Source organism: Triticum aestivum, chromosome 2B (assembly GCF_018294505.1).
Source record: "Triticum aestivum cultivar Chinese Spring chromosome 2B, IWGSC CS RefSeq v2.1, whole genome shotgun sequence".
In the NCBI taxonomy this organism is placed as follows: domain Eukaryota; kingdom Viridiplantae; phylum Streptophyta; class Magnoliopsida; order Poales; family Poaceae; genus Triticum; species Triticum aestivum.
The window spans coordinates 586,933,557-586,949,889 of record NC_057798.1 but is presented as its reverse complement, the minus strand read 5'-3'; positions in this window follow the sequence as shown (position 1 = coordinate 586,949,889).

The following is a 16,333-nucleotide window of genomic DNA, read 5'->3' as shown; positions in this document are numbered from 1 at the left end:
GGGCTGTCGTACCCGTTGGGTCCGGATCATCCCCAAACATCCTGAAAGTATCTTCGGTTCTTTGTTGGACTCCCCTAAGCTAATTATTCTCGTTCGCCCGATTATGATCGGAGGGACCGGATTAACCCCTCCCCTAATCCACTGGTTATATATTAGCAGGCAAACCCTAGTCCGGGCCATCCCATCCATTCCATCCATCCCGTCCGCCGCCTCCTTCCTTGTTTTCCTCTCCTGTCCAATCCACCACCGACCAACCCCCTTCTTCATCGGGATCCCTCCCGATCCATTCAACCAACCAGTCTCCATCTCCTCCCGATCCAAATCCTCCCCGACCAAATTCCCTTGATTTCTGCCGCCGTCCAACCACAGCAAAGCTGCAGCCTCCCTCGCTCTCTGGATCAGCAAGAGCCCGAGGCTTCGCCTCTGCTCGTTCCCGCCCGTGCACGCCCGTCCGCTTGGCTGGAGGCCACCCCGACCTGCTCCTTCCACACCCTGCGGCCGAGGGCCCCAACCCCGGCGTCCACGTCGCCAGTACCTCAACCAGCCGAAGCTTCTTCCATGCCGTGCACCACCCAAGCCATGGCGCTCCGCCGCCCCTAATTTCGCCCGCGAAGGCGACCACCTGCAGGTCGCTGCTTCGTCCTGGAATGGATCCTCATTGCCCCAAGCCTGTGCAAGCTGTCGAGCCCCGCCGCCGCCAGGAACGGGACCCCACCGCCCTGAACTGGATCCCCGCCGTCCCCGTCGTCTGCATCTCTTTTGGCGAGCACCACCAGGTTGTGGCGCCCCTGCCTTCCATCTCTCCCTTCCGCTCTCCTCTCTCGCTCACGTATCTCTCTCTCCCTCTCTGTGTTCAGCGCCAGGCATGGAGCCCTGATGCCCAAGAGCTTTGTTTTCGACCCGATCTCGCCGAGATCGGCCCGGCCTGCGTCCCAAGCTCCCCTGCTGCGCCGCCGCCCTGCTTCCATGTCCCGCCGTGGCCTCTGCTTCTCCCTGCTGCTGCCCGTTCCCCTGCTTCACGAACGAGATGACGACGAAGCCGCCCGCCTGCGTTGACCACGCGCGTGCGGGCCTGCCAAGCCGCCTCTTCGCCGTGGCCCAGCCGCGCCAGATCCGGCCTGCCTGGCCTCCTCCCCACCGACCGGGCCTTGGCCCATGGTGAGGCCCCCCTGCAGTGCCTCTTTTGTTTTTCTTCTGCTGGCCCAACATGCAGTAGATTCGGCCATGTTATGTTTTTTTTACCATCTGCGATTTGTCTAATTTCCAGAAAACTGCATATTTACAGATTGACCCCTGTTGTTCATGCATATAATAACTCCACAACCGTGCATCGGATTAAAATGTTTTATATATGTAAAATGCTTAGAAATTTGTGTAGTTTAATAATATCCTACTTTCATCCCTGGTTAAAATGTTTAAAATGATGTTTGCATTTAATTTGCTAAATGCCATGCTAAAACGATTTATTTTATAACTAAATAACCGTAGCTCCGTTTTAAATAAACTTTATATGTAAATGGGGTGGAAAAATTCCTAGTTTAACATGGTGGACTTTATTTTCTTGTTTAACAACTCTAAAATATGGTTTAGGGCAGAAAAGTATCAAACTCAAAATATGCATATGAGGATTTTCCGGAATTGTTGTTTGTTGTTTCCAGCCTCATTTAAACTTGCCTAGTTAGGTAGTTTTCATATGCTTCACCCCTTGCCATGTTTAACAACATTTAATATTGTTTGGTAGCTTATACGAGATTAAACTAAATAGTTGATGTGGTGCTTTGTCAATATGCAACTCGTTGCATATTGAGCTCCACTTAATTTGTAGCATTGTTTGTTTCACTTTACCATGCCATGCCTCTTTAAACCGGACATGCATCATACTTGATTGTGCATCATGCCATGTTTATGCTTGTGTGTTTACCATGTTGTTTGCTTCTTTCCGGGTTGCCTTCGGTTTCATTCCGGAGTTGTGAGGATTCGTTCGACTACGTCTGTTTGTCTTCTTCATGGACTCGTTCTTCTTCCTAGCGGGATTTCAGGCAAGATGACCGCTACCCTGGATCTCACTACTATCATTGCTATGCTAGTTGCTTCGTTCTATCGCTATGCCGCGCTACCTATCAACTGTTCTTCAAGCCTCCCAATTGCCATGTCAGCCTCTAACCTTTTCACCCTTCCTAGCAAACCATTGCTTGGCTATGTTACCGCTTTTGCTCAGCCCCTCTTATAGCATTGTTAGTTGCAGGTGAAGTTGAAGATTGCTCCATGGTGGACAGTATTTATGTTGGGATATCACAATATCTCTTATTTAATTAATGCATCTATATACTTGGTAAAGGGTGGAAGACTCGGCCTTATGCCTGGTGTTTTGTTCCACTCTTGCCGCCCTAGTTTCCGTCATACCAGTGTTATGTTCCCGGATTTTGCGTTCCTTACGCGGTTGGGTGATTTATGGGACCCCCTTGACAGTTCGCTTTCAATAAAACTCCTCCAGCAAGGCCCAACCTTGGTTTTACCATTTGCCTCACCTAGCCCTTTTTCCCTTGGGTTTCCGGAGCCCGAGGGTCATCTTCATTTTAGCCCCCCCAGGCCAATGCTTGTCCAAGTGTTGGTCCAAACCGAGCGATGTCCAGCGCCCCCTGGGCAATCAGGGTCTATGCCAACCCGACATCTGGCTCATCTGGTGTGCCCTGAGAACGAGATATGTGCAGCTCCTATCAGGATTTGTCGGCACAGCGGGAGGCTTTGGTGGTCTTGTTTTACCATTGTCGAAATGTCTTGTAAACCGGGATTCTGAGTCTGATCGGGTCTTCCTGGGAGAAGGTATATCCTTCGTTGATCGCGAGAGCTTATCATGGGCTAAGTTGGGACACCCCTGCAGGGTTTAAACTTTAGAAAGCCGTGCCCGCGGTTATGGGCAGATGGGAATTTGTTAATGTCCGGTTGTAGATAACTTGACACCAGATCCGAATTAAAACGCATCAACTGCGTGTGTAGCCGTGATGGTCTCTTTTCGGCGGAGTCCGGGAAGTGAACACGGTTTTGGGTTATGTTTGACCTAAGTAGGAGTTCAGGATCACCTCTTGATCATTACTAGTTGACGACCGTTCCGTTTGCTCTCTTCTCGCTCTTATTTGTGTATGTTAGCCACCATATATGCTTAGTCGCTGCTGCGACCTCACCACCTTACCCCTTCCTTTCCCATTAAGCTTTGCTAGTCTTGATACCCATGGTAATGGGATTGCTGAGTGCTCGTGGCTCACAGATTACTACAACAACAGTTGCAGGTACAGGTTATGTGATGATCTTGACGCGAGAGCGACGTTACTTGTTTTGGAGTTCTTCTTCCGCTTCTTCTTCGATCAGGGGGTAGGTTCCAGGTCGGCAGCCTGGGCTAGCAGGGTGGATGTCGTTTGAGTTTCTGTTTGTGTTTCATCCGTAGTCGGATGGTGATCTTATGTATGATGATGTTGTATTCGTGTGGCATTGTATGCGTTTGTATGTATCCCCATCTATTATGTAATGTTGATGTAATGATATCCACCTTGCAAAAGCATTTCAATATGCGGTTCTATCCTTGGTGGGACCTTCGAGTCTCTTTAGGATACTATCGCATATTGGGCGTGACACGTTCTTACCTACGCATCAAAACCACAACGATAGTTTGTCAAGTTGGTGTTGTTTTAACCTTCTCAAGGACCGGGTGTAGCCACACTCGGTTCAACTAAAGTTGGAGAAACTGACACCCGCCAGCCACCTATGTGCAAAGCACGTCGGTAGAACCAGTCTCGCGTAAGCATACGCGTAATGTTGGTCCGGGCCGCTTCATCCAACAATACCGCTGAACCAAAGTATGACATGCTGGTAAGAAGTATGACTTGTATCGCCCACAACTCACTTGTGTTCTACTCGTGCATATTACATCTACGCATAAAACCAGGCTCGGATGCCACTGTTGGGTAACGTAGTAATTTCAAAAACTTTGCTACGCACACGCAAGATCATGGTGATGCATAGCAACAAGAGGGGAGAGTGTGTCCATGTACCCTCGTAGACCGAAAGCGGAAGCGTTAGCACAATGCGGTTGATGTAGTCGTACGTCTTCACGGCTCGACCGATCAAGCACCGAAAGCACGGCACCTCAGAGTTCTTGCACACGTATAGCTCGATGATGTCCCTCGAACTCCGATCCAGCCGAGTGTTGAGGGAGAGTTCTGTCAGCACGACAGCGTGGTGACGATGATGATGTTCTACTGACGCAGGGCTTCGCCTAAGCACAACTACGATATTATCGAGGTGGATTATGGTGGAGGGGGCACCACACACGGCTAAGAGATCAATGATCAATTGTTGTATCTAGAGGTGCCCCCCTGCCCCCGTATATAAAGGAGCAAGAGGGGGAGGCCAGCCAGGGAGGAGGTGCGCCACGGGGAGTCCTACTCCCACCGGGAGTTGGTCTCCCTCCTTTCCTTGTTGGACTTGGAGAAGGGGGGAAAGAGGAGGGAGAGAGAGGAAGGAAAGGGGGGGCGCCGCCCCCCTCTCCTTGTCCTATTCGGACTAGGGGGGAGGGGGGTGCGGCCCAGCCCTAGACGCCTCTCCTCTTCTCCACTAAGGCCCATTATGGCCCATTGAACCCCCGGGGGGTTCCGGTAACACCTCGGTACTCTGGTAAAATCCCGATTTCACCCGGAACACTTCCGATATCCAAATATAGGCTTCCAATATATCAATCTTCATGTCTCGACCATTTAGAGACTCCTCGTCATGTCCGTGATCACATCCGGGACTCCGAACAATCTTCGGTACATCAAAACTCATAAACTCATAATATAACTGTCATCGTAACCTTAAGCGTGCGGACCCTACGGGTTCGAGAACTATGTAGACATGACCGAGACACGTCTCCGGTCAATAACCAATAGCGGACCTGGATGCTCATATTGGCTCCCACATATTCTACGACATAACAACATACGTTGTTCCCTTTGTCATCGATATGTTACTTGTTCGAGATTTTATCGTCGGTATCTCAATACCTAGTTCAATCTCGTTACCGATAAGTCTCTTTACTCGTTCCGTAATACATCATCCTGCAACTAACTTATTAGTTGCAATGCTTGCAAGGCTTATAGTGATGTGCATTACCGAGTGGGCCCAGAGATACCTCTCCGACAATCGGAGTGACAAATCCTAATCTCGAAATATGCCAACCCAACAAGTACCTTTGGAGACACCTATAGAGCACCTTTGTAATCACCCATTTACATTGTGATGTTTGGTAGCACACAAAGTGTTCCTCCGGTAAACGGGAGTTGCATAATCTCATAGTCACAGGAACATGTATAAGTCATGAAGAAAGCAGTAGCAACATACTAAATGATCAAGTGCTAAGCTAACGGAATGGGTCAAGTCAATCACATCATTCTCCTAATGATGTGATCCCGTTAATCAAATGACAACTCTTTTGTCCATGGCTAGGAAACGTAACCATCTTTGATAAACGAGCTAGTCAAGTAGAGGCATACTGGTGACACTTACTTTGTCTATGTATTCAGACATGTATCATGTTTCCGATTAATACAATTCTAGCATGAATAATAAACATTTATCATGATATAAGGAAATAAATAATAACTTTATTATTGCCTCTAGGGCATATTTCCTTCACTAAGTGGGAAGACTGTCTGTCGTACGCCGAGTTTTCTAATAAGTCTCCAGCGTACCTATAATTTATGAAGTATTCGTGCTATTATATTATCTGTTTTGGATGTTTAATGGGCTTTATTATAAACTTTTATATTATTTTTGGGACTAACCTACTAACCGGAGGCCTAGTCCAAGTTGCTGTTTTTTGGCCTATTTCAGTGTTTCGCGGAAAAGGAATATCAAATGGAGTTCAAACGGAATGAAACCTTCGGGAGAGTTATTTTTGGAACAAACGCAATCCAGGAGACTTGGAGTAGACGTCTGGGAAGCAACGAGGTGGCCACGAGGGTCCAGGGCGCACCCTACCCCCCTAGGCGCGCCCCCCACCCTCATGGGCCCCTTGTGGCTCCCCTGACCGACTTCCTTCGCCTATATATACTCACGTACCCTAAAAACATCGAGGAGCATAATAGATCGGGAGTTCCGCCGCCGCAAGCCTCTGTAGCCACCAAAAACCAATCGGGACCCTGTTCCGGCACCCTGTCGGAGGGGGGATCCCTCACCGGTGGCCATCTTCATCATCCCGACGCTCTCCATGATGAGGAGGGAGTGGTTCACCTTCGGGGCTGAGGGTATGTACCAGTAGCTATGTGTTTGATCTCTCTCTCTCTCGTGTTCTTGATTTGGCACGATCTTGATGTATCGCGAGGTTTGCTATTATAGTTGGATCTTATGATGTTTCTCCCCCTCTACTCTCTTTTAATGGATTGAGTTTTCCCTTTGAAGTTATCTTATCAAATTGAGTCTTTAAGGATTTGAGAATACTTGATGTATGTATTGCGTGGGATACCCGTGGAGACAATGGGGTATTCTATTGATTCACTTGATGTAGGTTTTGGTGATCAAATTGCGGGTTCCGTGACCTTGGGACTGTATGCGTAGGGGTTGGCACACGTTTTCGTCTTGACTCTCCGGTAGAAACTTTGGGGCACTCTTTGAAGTTCTTTGTGTTGGTTGAATAGATGAATATGAGATTGTGTGATGCATATCGTATAATCATACCCACGGATACTTGAGGTGACATTGGAGTATCTAGGTGACATTAGGGTTTTGGATGATTTGTGTCTTAAGGTGTTATTATAGTACAAACTCTATGATAGATCGAACGGAAAGAATAGCTTCGTGTTATTTTACTACGGACTCTTGAATAGATCGATCAGAAAGGATAACTTTGAGGTGGTTTCGTACCCTACAATAATCTCTTCGTTTGTTCTCCGCTATTAGTGACTTTGGAGTGACTCTTTGTTGCGTGTTGAGGGATAGTTATATGATCCAGTTATGTTATTATTGTTGAGAGAACTTGCACTAGTGAAAGTATGAACCCTAGGCCTTGTTTCCTAGCATTGCAATACCGTTTACGCTGACTTTTATCATTAGCTACCTTGCTGTTTTTATAATTTTAGATTACAAAACCTATATCTACCATCCATATTGCACTTGTATCACCATATCTTTGCCGAACTAGTGCACCTATACAATTTACCATTGTATTGAGTGTGTTGGGGACACAAGAGACTCTTTCTTATTTGGTTGCAGGGTTGTTTGAGAGAGACCATCTTCATCCTACGCCTCCCACGAATTGATAAACCTTAGGTCATCCACTTGAGGGAAATTTTCTACTGTCCTACAAACCTCTACACTTGGAGGCCCAACAACGTCTACAAGAAGAAGGTTGCATAGTAGACATCATTTTCCTACAACAACAGTTTCCATACCAGTTTGAAGATGTCACCATATGAAACTCTATATGGCCGGAAGTGATGCACTCCACTGAACTGGTCTCAAACTGGAGACAGTCGTATCTTTGGAACAGACCAAATGATGGAAGCTGAGAAGCAAGTCAAAGAGATTCGAGACAGACAGAAGTTGGCCAAGTCACAACAGAAGAGTTACTATGTTGCCAAGCACTGTCAGATCAGATTTGAACCAGGAGAACACATGTATCTCTGAGTCACCCTGATGAAAGGAATTATGAGGTTTCAGACCAGGGAGAAGTTGGCACCCAGATACATTCACTACAAAAAAAAGACACATCCGTGACATTTTGGGCCAAACGAAAAAAATCTGTCATACATATGACACTTCTATGACGATAATTGTGACAAAACCCGGTATCATCATAGATGCGGTGGGCTCCTACTTATATGACAAAAAATCATGATAGAAAATGGGTGTTTCATCCTGGGCGGGCCGGAGACTCAGCTGCATGACATTCTTTGGGTCGTCCATGACGAAAAAAAACCGTGGTAGAAGCGAGGGCGAGGAAAATTTTGGGGAGTTCCCGGTTATGGTGGGTGGTCGGGGGCCGAGCGATGCGTGTTTCTCTCATACACGTACGCACGTGTGTGCGAGGCGTTGGCTCTAACTGAACCTGAGCGAGTCGTTGGGCTCTAACTGAACCCGAGCGATTGCACTGCAGGCTACGCGTTCTGAACCCGAGCGATCGATTCCTTCGCTACTGCTGCTAACTGAAGCCGGTCGATGCTGCCTCTCTGGATGAACAGTGAGCATTGCGGGGAGGGGGGGGGGTGGATGAATAGTGAGCGGTGGGAGTGGATGAACAGGACCCGTGGCATTGCCTCTAGATGAACAGGACCCCGATCGATCGAGCCGGTTGGGGCTGGATGAACAGGACCCCATGGAGGGCTGGATGAACAGGACGACCCCGTGGAGGGCTGGATGAACAGTACATGGTGGAGGGGTGGATGAACAGTAGCCAGTGGAGGGGTGGTTGAACAGGAGCCCGTGGAGAGGGGTGGTTGAACATTAGCCGGTGGAGTAGCGCGTGGTGGAGGCTGGATGAACAGGAGCCCGTGGATGAACAGTCGCAGGTAGAGGCTGGAGGAGGTCGATGGTGGATGAACAGTAACCCGTGGAGGCTGGAGGAGGTCGACGGTGGAGATGAACAGTATCCCGTGGAGTCCCGTTTTGCGGTATGCCACACCCCTCCCGATGAACAGGACACCCGTTTCGACCGTAGCGCTCCAACACTAGTCCGTTTTGTCCGTTTTGTGGTACGCCACACCCCTCCCGATCAACAGGACCCCCGTTTCGACCGTAGGAGGTCCGTTTCGTTCGTTTTACGGTACGCCACACCCCTCCCAATCAACAGGATCCCGTTTCGAACGTGGCCGGTCGAACACAAGGCCGTTTCCTCTGTTCTGCGGTACGCCAGGCCTCATTTCCATCGCCTGTTCCGTCCAAGCCCTCCCAATGAACACGACGATGCATTCCGTTCTGACCCAGCCGGTTGGCTCCCCATGAACACGACAATGACGTTGTTTCCGTTCTGACCCAGCCAATGTACACGAGCCCTGGTCGTATGTATATATGCGCGAGTAGGCGTTCGAGACCCCGCCCGTATGTACACATACGTGGCCGTATTTTCTTTCTTGCACACTGCCCGTTGTACGTACATGTACATGCTACGTGCGCGCCTCTACTATGACACGTGTGCGCCTCTACATCGACCAGTATATATGTACGTACATGTTCGCGACCAGAATGACAATGCTACGTACGCTTCGACCAGGTGGGTCCCGACTGTCAGGCACTTCCTTGCGTGCGAAGATGTAGCTGATGGGTCCCAGCAGTCAGGGGGGCGAACATTTTTTTAGACGCACTTCCTTGCGTGCGAAGGTATAGCTGGTGGGTTCCAGCAGTCAGGGGGCGAATCGTTTTTTTGCCCGAACGCACTTCCTTGCGTGCGAAGGTGTAGCTGGTGGGTCCCAGCAGTCAGGGGAGAAACGTTTTTTCGCGAAATAAGGTGGCCCGTCCGGTGGATCCCCACTGTCAGGTGGAGGAATAATTATTTTGCGCGTAATAAGGAGGCACTTCCTTGCTGCGGTCGTGGACCCAGCTGTCAGCCTCTCCACATACAGTCCATGTCCGATGGAAGCCGTTCCTTGACCATGTTGACCACGCCGCACCGAGAGCACCATGGCGGTGGACGATGGCGAGGCCTAGGAAGGGGATGACGCGGAGCCTGGGAAGACGCGGCAATGGATGCCCATGCAACGAGGAGTACGAGGGTTCACTGGTTCGCTGCGGTGTGAGGCTGCCGTCGCCGCAGAATAACAGGGGGTGTGGTGAGTAGAGGGATGGCCTGGCCAGCGGTGGGAGTAGTAGGCGGCGGTGAGGCCTCCGCCGCATCGCAGCCAGCCACGGGAGGCAGGAGCACAAGGCACGATCGGCGCTGGTTTGGGCGGCTGGAGCAAGAAGACCAGAGGTTGAAGAAGCACTACGGCCGTTGGATGGACATCATACGGTCACTGGAGCTAGAATCTTGCATATTGACTAAGTTGACAAAGCCCTCTGTCCCCGTCAACTTAGTAGGCCCACAAGTCAGCCTGCCACTATACTGGGTCCTAGCTAACAGGGGGAGTATTCATTTTTTTGTGCGTAATAAGGAGGCACTTCCTTGCATGCGAAGATATAGCTGGTGGGTCCAAGCTGTCAGCAGCGGTAACGTTTTTTTCGCGACATATAGAGGCCCTTTCAGTGGGTCCCTGATGTCAGGTGGAGGAATCATTATTTTGCGCGTAATAAGGAGGCATTTCCTTGCGTGCGTCCATGGACCCAGCTGTCGGCCTCTCCACGTATAGTCCACTTCAGATGCATGTCGGTCGTTGACCACGTTGACCATGCCGCACCGAGAGCACCAGCGAGGTGGACGACGGCGAGGCCTAGGAAGGGAACGACACAGAGGCAGGGAAGACTCGACAGTTGTTTCAGACACGGAGGGGAGTACGATGTACGAGGGTTTACTGGTTCCTCTGCCGTCGCCGGAAAATAACAGCAGGTGTGGGTGAGTAGAGGGATGGCTAGGCCAGCGATGGGAGTACGGTGGGGCGGTGAGGCCTGCGCGGCAGCACAGCCGGCCGCGGGGAGGAGGGAGCAGGCAGTCCCGTCGGCGCTTGTTTGAGCGGCTGGAGCATGAAGAGCAGAGATTGAAGAAGCACAACGGCCGTTGGATGGACATCCAACAGTCACTGCTCTCGAGTGTTGACTAAGTTGACAGGGTGTTGCGTGTGCATCAACCTTTTTTTATGAAAGCATACGCGTCAACCTGTAGTAGGCGCACAAGTCAGCCTCAAATTTGTGGAAAACAGCAGACACCCCATCTGCCATTATTTCTAATAATGTACAGCCCATTTGCTAATTCTTAAGAATTTTTTTGGAGCCCATCTTCTTTTTGTTAGCATTACACCCCATATTGTGGCCACGGTTAAAAAGTATACGCAATTTTGCATATTTAGGTGCGGTCAACTGTTTTTAATCCAGAAATATCGATTCCCATTCAAACTATTTTGAAAAAATAATTTATATAAATATAAAATCCAAATAATTGTCCAGGCATAAAAATCAATGGAATTTAAAATCTTGTAATGAAAAAAATTGAAACTAACTCCCGGTGTTATGTGTTTTTAAAATGTACAGCCCATTTCTTGGCAAACCGAATGAAACTCTCCTCGTCTTGAAAGATTTGCAGCCCACCAGGGCCGATAAAGCAAGTAGGCCTTGTTTGGGTATTTCTTTAGAAAAAATAGAACTGGGTTAGCCATTTTCAGCAAGAAAAAAACACAACTGGGCTCATGATGTGGTAAACATAAATAAAACCCTGGCTAGACGGGCCACGGCCCCCGCATAGCCCCGTTGTTACCCTGATCCGTTGCTAAAACTAGTATAAATAACAACTGCTTGTTCCTCAAAAAATCTACGAGACCTGCTGGGTCCCTAGTGTCAGCCGCTCGTAGTGTAATTCTCTCGTTTATTGACTACGTTGACAATGGCGTGAGCCCCAGATGTCCAACCATTAGGAGGAACCATATTTTTGGGCTTGTAATATAGAGGCACTTGCTTGCATACTTCCATGACGCTGGTGGGTCCCTACTGTCATCCTTTCCACCTACAGTCATCTCCTTGTTCCTCTTGGTTGTTGACGACGTTAACAACGCAAGAGGGCGGCGCACCACGCACGGCGAGCGAACCAAGGCCGCAAGGCGGAGGACGACGGCGAGGCCTCAGACGGAACAAACAAGAGCCGTGGAAGATGCGTCGGTCCAGTCGCAGGCGGAGGGGAGTACGAGGGTTGACTGGTTTGGGTGTGGGTGCGTGTTGGGGCTGACGTCGCCGGAGAATAACAGGACGTGTGGGGGAATAGAGGGAGGGACTAGCCAACATTGGAGGGTACGTACGGTAGGGCGGCGGAGGCGTAGCCAGCCATGGGATGCGAGAGCAGGCGGAGCCGACGGGGTGGTTCGGTTTGGGCGGCTGGAGGAAGAAGAGACAAGAGATAGAAGATACACGACAGATGTTGGATGTCAATCCAACGGCTGGTAGGCAGAATCGTTTGTTGACTGGCTAGTAGTCGACACCACCTTGGATAGGCTATTTCCTCGCGGGTCCCAAATGTCAGAATCCAAATCTGTCACGGTCATGCAGCCTTTCCTATGAAAATTTACAACCCATTTGATGTGCTAGTTCGAAATAAGTTTGTGGGTGCTGGTGGGGGCTAATCACTTGGCTTCTGTAATGCACAGTGAGCTCAAGCAGCCGGAGAGAGTGATGTTATGTCCCTTGGTTGGGATTTGTTACAATATTTCACTCTAAATTAAACGAATGACAAGCCATGCCTTGTTTCAAAGAAAATATGACAGTCACAGTCGAGCTGAAAAGGACAGGAACATCTAACTCTAGCTTACAAACTGTACAAAAGCACGAGGGTTAATTGTTCATCAGGTTTACAAAAAAACCAGGTTGAAAAGGGCAACAACATCTAACTCTAGCACTGTTTTCGGCAGTCATAGTCAAATGGATCGGTCAGGTCCATAGAATGAACATCCTGGGTCGTAAAATTTACTGGATTATGACCACAATATGTTGTAAATAGAAGCCTGGCATGTTCAGATGCTCTTTTGCGCACCTGAAACTCCTTTTTTGCTCTTCGACATACCCATCCATCAAAACCATGCCGCTGATAAACTTAAGCCTGATGGACAATAGTAACCTCGCATTCAGCAGGAAGAATGTGACAAATCTAGTGTTTGCACGGTTGGCTACATATCGTTCTAGAGTTATTGTCTTCAATCGAATCTCATGAGAAGTGAGAAAATCCTGATGCTTACGAATCCACCGATTGGTTATAACTTTCTTACCCCGTCCTGTTGCCTAAATAGACATGAAGATTGAAAACAGTTAAGGTCTAAAAAAAGAGTGTCGAAAGAGAAACAACTGAACGGTTAATTCTAGTACACTATATGCGGGCTTCCAATGTGCGTGTGAAATTATCACCTTTATATACAACTTCTCCAAACATGGAAAGCATAGCAGCAAGCCAATAATCTTGTTCAGATCAAAACTAATAATTTGGATATATAAGATCTTGACAGAATCCAGCACCATTTATAGGCCATCCATGGAGAAACTCTTCATTGAGCATAGAACATAATATTAGTACAAAATGTGTACTCCAAGATGATATATAACTTATGGGCAGAAATTTAAAATGCAGTTTATGGTTACAAGTGTAGATGATAATATAAAGTACCTGAAGAACTATGGAGCCAAACACCATATTGAAATGAGCACAGAGATCATGTATTACACCCAAGGTCTCCAGTTTAGGCGCAGAGAGGACGGTTATTTGCAACGGTGAATAACTAGAATCAAGGATCAACCTTTGAAGTGAAGGGGCATCTTGGATGATGAGCTGCCTTCCGTCAAAAGAAATTTCAATTCTTACAAGGTTAGGCGACTTTATTTGGAGACAACAGATTCTAACTGTGAAAACAAGCACCAAGCACTCCAGGGCAGGGCAACTGGAGTGGATGATGTTGTGCAATGAGGCCTCCGATATACGAACCCGCACAATTGAAAGTTTCTTGAGAAATGGGAGTCAAAGGTTTAGTACCAGATTGTCTGGTAGGTAGCACAGCGCAAAGGTGGCGGTGTGGAGAGAGGAGGAAAACCGCGAGATGGACATTGGTGCAGGGCACAAGTTCATGGCGTTCGGTATGTGGTATGTGATTTCCAGGGGAATAGTAGAACTCAAGCAGTTGTAGTTCTGTGAATTCAGGGGATTTCAACCAGGTGTCCACCGTTCAAGGCATGGTATGCTTGCTCAGGTAGCATGACGGGATGCAGAGGCTTTGAACGGAGCCCTGGTGGGAGGAGATGATGGCTCTGGGGATTTCAAAACCATTGAAGAGAGATAGCTGACGACACTCGAGATTAAGGGGCACGGCGCGCCATAGAGGGTGCCACCAAATTGAGAGGACTTGGGTGCGGCAGCAATCCTTGGTGGGGAGAAGCGAGATGATCTCCCCAAGGACGGCATTCGGGAGATCGCTGATGCGGTCCACCCGAGATTCTACCGTTTCCTGGGATCCGGTGGGGGCGGGGTCGCCGCTTCTCCCCGCGCTGCCGGGTGCGGGATCTACAATAGGCGTCGCCGCTGGCGGGAGCCTCATCTTCTTGGCGCTGGGGTCAGGCGACTCCATTTTCCTCGAGGGTTTTCTATAGTGCGAGGGAAGAAGAAGGGGAGCTGAGGTTTTTTCTGTAGTAGTGAGGAAGAAGGGGATCTAGGGTTTTCTATAGGAGTGAGGTGAGTAATTTGGGGGTACGAGTGGAGCGAGCTAACGTGAGGTGGGTGGGAGCGAGGAGGAACAAGAGCACCCAGGTTTTTTGGGGGGCGGTGTGCTGGGTGTGGGTAGCGCCTCTCATTCAGTAAATATAGGGCTTTTGAATTGATTTTACTATTTACTAGTGTGGATGGGCTGTTTTGTCTTGGGCCCAGAGAAACAATTACTACTAGTATAGTGGAGACACTCTACAGCTACCCAGAAAAACAATTACTACTAGTACAGTGGAGACACTCTACCGCTTCTGGCTCCTCCTAGGTCATTGAAACATCTCCCTCTACTGAATGTCGTTATACTTTTGTTCACCAACATTCGGGCCATGCAGCGCGCGGGCCCAAATGCCATCCACCAAATTAGAACGCGGTATGCACGCGGAGAGTCACCTCGGTCGTAGCGCGGCAGTAACGAGCCGTCATATCACAAAACCCCACCCCCCCCCCACCCCGCTGTCTAAGTTTGACGGATGAAGCAACCATCATTTCACCGTTTGCTGAATCCCCTTCTCCCTCACCGTCTTCAAGAAAGGCAACACTCGCATCTGCCACTGTTCTTCTCTCCCAACGAAGGGAAGGTAAGCGGATCCTTGATGTTGGTATATTTTTGTTCAGAGAAAAAAAAAGAACTTTTGCAAAGCAGTAACCGATCCTCACTCTCTTTTTTGTTTCATTGTCATTGCGATTGTGTTTTCCTTTCAGTGGTCTCCTAGTATTCGTCAGTTTCATGATGGACCAAGGAGAACCAGGCAAAGATCTACTGATATTGGAGCAGACGAGGGAGGCTGATCCCCACGAGACAGAGAGCTCCAAGAAGATGGAGGCAGCCACCGAGTCGACCCCAGATATGCTCGCGGCCACTACTGAGATGGTTAACGCATCGTTTGAGGTTACAGCCCTCGTGCACTGCAGGAGCAGTTTTCCCCCTTCGAGGATGTGTCCCCCCCCCCCCCCCCCCCCCCCCCCCCCCCCCCCCGCTGAGCTGCCCAAGGTGATTTTCTTCTTTGCCGATCTCGATTGTGATTTTTCATCGAAGTATGTGGTGATTAATAATGCAAAATTTTATTAGCTTCGATGCCATGCTATACATAGTGGTTTAAATAACTTGTGTTTCTTATACTGAAAAGTAGTTCAGAATTTGTTTCTGTTTCAATTAGAACCCTGATGCAGACAAGGATTGTGTGGTTGTACATGTCACTCGCTATGAGGCGGATGACCTGAATATACGCACTGGGAAAACAGAGTTCTTAGGCTGTTGGATCCTGGAAGCCATTTGCGGTTATACCAATGAAGAGTTGTATTCCAGCCTCACTGTTGTCAGGCGTGTTACCCAGGGTGTACTGAAGCACAAGAAGTTCAAAGCTACTCGTTCGTTTGTGAGGCATACTGTTCTTGTCAAGCTTACGCAGGAAGATGACGTGGCATGCCTCCACAAACAAGTTTATTAGTAGCAAGGCCACAAGGTTGTCTTCATGAAGGTTCACAGGATTGAGCTGCTTCGGGACATCCTCGATGATGTTCATGCCAAGGTCCGTCTTGTGTCCAGCCAAAATTAGATCGAGGCATGAAATATGTCAGGACCCCGACTCAATGCCACATCGACCTAGCATGTAACACCTCATATCACTTTGCGGCCTCACGCACGGTATTCCCACGGGTGTCGCCTTACCTTTGCCCGGGACCATTTGCGCCTTTTGGCACATGTATATGATAATGTCGCTAGCATCCATATGATAAAGAGCCCGGGCTGACCTGGCTAGTCGTAAACCCAAAGTGGCACAAACTTACAGGGACAGGCATACATGACCCAACAACGAACGTGTCGGTCATCTGCGAGTGAATCCAGGCTGTAGCACTGGGCTAGCAGGACTCCGGTGAACCGGGCTGTAGCGGGCTAACAGGACTCCGGAATTCAGACAGACACAGGAACGAAGAAGGACACATGCTGGCCAGCCTAAGTGTTCCGGAGCAGTAGCAAGCTACCATGGCTCA